Source organism: Gymnogyps californianus, chromosome 1 (assembly GCF_018139145.2).
Source record: "Gymnogyps californianus isolate 813 chromosome 1, ASM1813914v2, whole genome shotgun sequence".
Taxonomy (NCBI): Eukaryota; Metazoa; Chordata; class Aves; order Accipitriformes; family Cathartidae; genus Gymnogyps; species Gymnogyps californianus.
In genome coordinates, this window is record NC_059471.1 from 175,325,346 (window position 1) to 175,331,345 (window position 6,000).

Consider the following 6,000-nt stretch of genomic DNA (forward strand, 5'->3'; position numbering starts at 1 on the left):
TCTAATTGTAATTGGCTCATATTCTTCTAAGAATTCCTCCCAACTCTAAGATTTGACGATAGAAATCAAATAGAAATAGATGATTATAAAGAAACACTCTCCATAGCTTTGGAAAGAAGTAAAAAAAAAAATAATTAAAACTACATGTTAGAAGTGGTTAAGTGTTCCAAATAAGAAGAGTTGGGTCTAATGGCCACGTGTCAATAATGTATGTGTGCACATTTTCTAGAAGAAGTATTACTGTTAGAGACAGGGTCATGAACCAGATAAACCATTTGTCAAGGAATCTTTATTTCCATAGCACTTTCCACAAAAGCACTCCAATTATTTTCAACTACCATGATTATTCAAACACGTGGAGATGAGGGAGTTTGCAGGCAATCTTATATCTCTGAGCCAAGCTGGGTAATGGTTACCAGCTTTCCCATATTGCAACTGCTACACTGATTTTCAATCACATGTAGAAAAACAATACCCTTAAGATAAGGTACAAAACAGAACTTGCAAATGGGTTTTTAAATCAACTTCATTAAATCATCACTGAGCAGCTTTGAGGCATGTATCCTCATGTATTTGAGGCACTGTACTACCTAGTCACTACAACCATGGCTACACTATTAAAACTACTAGGGTACATGTGGCTACTACCACAAATCCTGAATAATGCCCGGGAAACTTACAGACAACATCATTAAGGTAACCAAATTATTTTTAGCTACTTCTAAATAAAATTTTATTTTCCTGAGATAATATATTAATATAATTATTCAGAGTTGATGAATAAAAAATAGTTTGTTTGGATAATTTCTGGTGACACTTTAAAATTTGTATGGTCTTCTATTTAGAGGAACCATATAAATATTAGTAGCTTATCAGATAACTATGCCGCACAGGAGACATTCTAGATTTACTTTGTGTTCCGACAATTTCTCCCAGCATCTTTAGGGATGGCTAGAAAAGAGAAGTGGCATCCTGAGTTGCCAAACATCTGAGAATTTAAAAGAGGTCAAGATCACTCACTCTAGGATGTAGAAGAGAAGTGTTCAGTGCCTCCTGTTCTGGGGAAATACCCCCAGACTAGTAGTGATAAGAAAACAGGTTAAGAAAAATAATCAACTCTCATAAGCATTTATAGTAAATGGAAGACTCATGAAGTGCTACTCATGAAGTCACTGGGGAAAAAACAATAGAAAAGAAGAGCCAGCCTCTAAAACATTCTGATTCGACATTTGTCAAAAGTAATACTTAAGGAGACATTTTTATTACAGCTCCTATCTAGCTTTCGGTCATTACATGGTTCAGGAAAAAAAAATTTTTTTCTAAGTTTAAACCAGACAACTTTTTCCACATGCTGCTTGTACAAACCACTTGGCAAGTCCACATAGTCCCTGAAAGAGATTGCCTGTAGCCTGCTCTTATCCTCTCACCAGAAGAAATCATGAAGAGCCCTTGTCAGTTGTCATCCTCCTAATGCATTCTGCTTTGGTATCTGGTATTTCTGTAAAAGATGTAACAGTATAACCAGCATTTCCTAATCCCCCCTCTTACTGGAGTGTATTAGGAAGGAGTGAAACCTACTCTAGCAAAGACGACATTTGTACATAACGATCCTGAAAATATTTGTTAACATAATGCTTTGTTTATTCAGTCTGGCAAATACTTTTATTTTAACTTCAAGTATCCTTAGTAAATGTCAGCGGTAAACACAAATTCATAGTTGGCTAACAAGCCTTCCTTATGTATACTTCTAATTAAGCTTCTTCCTTGATACCAAGTAATGTTCAAAACAAACATTCTACAGAGAATCAAAGTAAATCAAACGATGACGTATTTCTCTTTGTGAATCTGCACATTTATATGGGCATCACCAGCAGAGGGAAGGAGATCATGGTATCCATGTGTAATAATTCCTCCATGCTTTTCTTCTGGATATGCAGAAATATTTTCTTGTCCTTTTCAATTGTATTGCAAACTTTGATGTCTCTTCCACAGCAGGTAATACGCAGTTGTGTGCACTCTTTATTCGGAATGCAGTTCCCAGTAAGAATTTATCTGTGTGTTTAAATGTGTATATAAATATAAAACAACACACATTCACACATAAGTACGTTTAAAATTATAATCAGACTGCTGAAAGGACAAGAAAAGTCTGTGATATACTAAATAAGAGCTTCATTTTCACGTGAGGAAACATCAATTAACTGAGTTCTGTACGGCTGAGTGGCTTAAAAACTTCTGCCAAGACCCTAAGCTGCTCTTTCTTTTTACTTATTACAGCCAACCCTGCCAAAAGACCATAAAAATTGATTTTATGTTTCCGGTATCTCTATGCTAGCTGGAAAAGTATAGATTTTTTTTTTCCTAGGCTTCTGACAAACAGAACCTTCCCTTATCTCACACCTTCTCAACTACCACGCAAACCAACGCTGAACATCTTCTGGGCTCTTTTATCTGATTTAAGTTATGATTAAGGTAAGAGAACGTTTCAGATTGTAAAATCAAACACTGTTTTGTATCTATGGTTGTGAAGGGCTTCTTGCCCGTCAGTGTTACAGAGAAGGCTATATCCGCTTGTGCTGCTATGGCATACGCGGTAAATGATTATTTTTCACATTTGTTCTGGGGAAGTGTTAGAACTGCACTGTTAGTCTGTGAGCTACTTCCTTAAATTCCAGAATCAACCCTTAAAATGGATTTAGCATCTTTTGCATCAAACATTAATAAGGCTCACTTAGGCACTCTTAATGTGAGGGAAAATTGGGCTTGTATGAAATGGCTACACTGGAACATTTCATGCTTTTGCAAGTGCAGGAGTATGATTATTTCCTACACTATGTCATTATCTTCTGCCCTGTGGTTCTTTTTTAAATTATCTCTTCTCACTCAAGCTGCCTACACTATGTTTTTAAGCTATATAGTTTCAATTTATGAATTGCACGCATGCAAATTTTGAGCAACTATACCACAAGCCAAGTAATAGACGACATTAAAGTATATTCCCCTTAGACACTACTAATAGAACTACAATTCCAAAAAGCTGGGAAGAAAAAAAAACAAAACATATTCAACTCTTAAGACATAAAATCAGGTCATTTGTTTCCAAGACAGACAAGAAAATACTATTCTAGACACACGTGTAATCTCCTTACACTTTTCCTGAGCAGGTTTATTTAAACATGGCAGGAGATGTCATTTCATATCCTCACAAAGCAAATTAGTTTGCTGCCTACTTGTCCTTGTACCCAAAAGCTCCCCCTCCCCTTTTCAGGGTCACTCCTAAAACAATTGCTCATCTGTAACTCTAGATGTCAACCCACCAGGGAAAGAAGTCTCCCCTCGGGTCTACAACTATCATCTTCCGTTTCTTAGCATGAAGTAACTCTCTCGGACAACACAGCAGTTTAAACAGCGCATAATAGATTAACACACAACACGGATGGCTCACTGCATAGCCGCTCAGAGGATCAATATCGCCGTTGCCGATTAGTAGTCTAGTTGTGTTCTACAACATGTACGTGTATCTAAAATTACTGACCTTTGTACAGAAAATATTATTTCAGAGACAGTGAACTATTACTGCACTACAGCATTTTGCACTGAGTTTACAAGGTAATAAACACAGAGCTCCTTCTTCTTCACCCGCAAATGGCTATTAAATAAGGAAAATGAGACTTGACATCCCCCGGACAATCAAAAGAAATGATTTATTTGGATGCTAACATCTGTCTCGAGATTGTGGCCAAGTGCTTTTCTGTGTTCATTTAGGACTCCACTTGGAAAGCTTTTCAGTTACATTTACCTAGAGATTTCTCTCTACCACTTCCCATCTGACAGGAATCACTCAGCTGGGTCTGATGAATAATAGCAAAAGGCAGCTTATATCAGACATGATTGAATTACAGATTGTTGAAAGTGCCATAAAGGCTCATTCCAATGACTACATTTAATTTACTTACTACGCTGACTACCAGAAGCTAGTAGTCATTTGATATCTTTATTTCAGAAAACTGGAAACAAAAGACATATTAACATTCTTTGCCGCTTTCTTACTACTCTACCTTGTAGAGTTTGATAGGCAAAATTAACTTTTAAACAGAGTGCTGATCCCCTGTCCATACCGTGTGCGGATACGAACCAGACCATAACATACCCGAAATCAAAGCAAGGCAAGCGGTATTAAATAAGATGAAGGAAATAATGTCCGAGTACACGAAATTGCATGGAAAGAAAATACATTAGCTTGACAGCCTAAGTAATGGAGGAAAGGCTCTTTGTAAATTGATACACAAATTATCAGATGCTGCCTTGCCGGCAGGAGGAGAGCTCAGCGCTCGGGGGCCGCTGCCGGCACACCGGCGTGCCCCACCGCCGGGACAGACCACCCTGCCGAGGGCGGGGGCACCGCGGTAGCGGCGGCAGCCAGGTGAAACCCGGAGAAAGAAGTTGGCCCGGCGGCCGCCTCGGCGCCGGCCCCGGGCAGCGGCGGGGAGGGATGGAGGGCGGGCGAACGGCGCCTCGCTCCCGCAGCCGGGGCGGGGGGCGACGGCAGAGCACCGCGGCGGCGGGGGGCGCGGGCGCCCCCTTCGCCTGAGCATCCCCCCCCCGCCCCGTAACCGCCCCCTCCCCCGCCGGGAGCGCCCCGGGGGCGGGCCCCCGCCCCCCCGGCAGCTGCGGGCAGAGCCGCTAGGCAGGCGGCGCCGCCAGCCGCCCCCGGAGCATGTGCTCTCCCCCCGCCCGCGCAGCGGGCCAGCGGGCGCCCCTCCGCCCGGCGAGCCCCCCCGCCCGAGGCGACGCCGCCCGGGCGCGGCAGCGGGCGGCCCCGGAGCGCTGCCTTACCTGGCAACCGGGGCGGGAGCAGCCGGTTCGTCCTTCAGGCTCTTCCCGCGGCGGCACCACGCGCGCCCGGGCTCCTCCCGGGGCGAGGCTGCGGTGCACGGCGGGGTGCGCGGCGGACCGCCCCCGCGCACGGCAGGCAGGCTGCCCCGGCCCCCGGCGGGCTGGCGGCGCGCCGGGCGCTAAGTTTCAGCGGCCGCCGGCGGGCAGGGCAGGGCAAGGCGGGCGGGGAAGGGGAAGCGGAGGCGGCACGGGGGCTGCGCGGCGCCGGGAGCGCCGCCACACTGCAGCGTCTCCAGGAATCCCTCCCGCGAGAGGCAGCCCATCACCCCCGGCCCCCCGCCCTCATTGGCTGGTGGGCGGGGAGACGGGCTCCGCCAGCCAATCGCCCGGCGCCCAGCATGGGTGGAGCCGCCGCGCCGGCCTCGCCCATCCCGCGGCCGCGCGGTCCCTGTCCGCCCCGTCGGGCGGGGCCGGGCAGCGGCAAGCGGGGGAGGAGGAGGAGGAGGGCATCCCCGCGCATGGCGGCCAGGGCTGGCACCGCGGCCCCCGGGGCTGCCGCGGGGACGGCGCCGGGCGGCACGAGGCGCTGTGCCACAGACGCAGCGGCCGTCGGGTGACCTGGGTGCCCCGGGCAGGGCGCGGCGCTGGCCCCGGGCCGTCAGGGCGGCGGTGCGGCGGGAAGCGGAGGCGGCGGCGACCCCCGCTAGGCGCTGCCGCTGCTCCCCGGTATTCGGTACTTTTAGCGAGCCTGCGGTGCGCGGCCCTGCCGCTGCGGCGGGCCCTTGGGCAGCGCGCCCCGGGCAGTCGCGACTGAGCGGTGAGTCGTAATTGGCGTCTGTGGCTTAGGCGAGAGCAGAGCGTATCGCGTGTTCAGGTAAGGACATGCAAGGGTTAATTTAATTCCCTTGATCCATCCACTCTGAACTGGAGCTTTGATTAACATTGGTCTGCAAAATGTAACTGTAACAAATTCAATTAAGGGAAGCACATTTCTTCAACTTTTAATTAGATCTACCCTATTTGTCTAATGTTTAATATAACATAAAAAGCTGCTCAGGTTCCAGAGGGAAATGGAAATAGATTTAGATGTAAGCTTAGCTTTTAAAAACACAACGGACTAAAGTTCTTTGTTCCTCAGCATATATTATTGTTGCATCTGTACCC

The 6,000-nt window shown here is 46.9% G+C and overlaps 1 protein-coding gene across 1 annotated transcript in view; it reads right to left on the reverse strand.

The window, feature by feature from the left end:
* Positions 1–4,920, reverse strand: part of SYT1 (synaptotagmin 1) — a 375,273-nt gene extending 370,353 nt beyond the window's left edge. Inside the window, exon 1 of the mRNA XM_050892070.1 lies at positions 4,837–4,920. The gene's annotated coding sequence lies outside the window, so the exon portion shown is untranslated. The remainder of the gene's footprint in view (positions 1–4,836) is intronic.
* Positions 4,921–6,000: the final 1,080 nt, after the last annotated feature.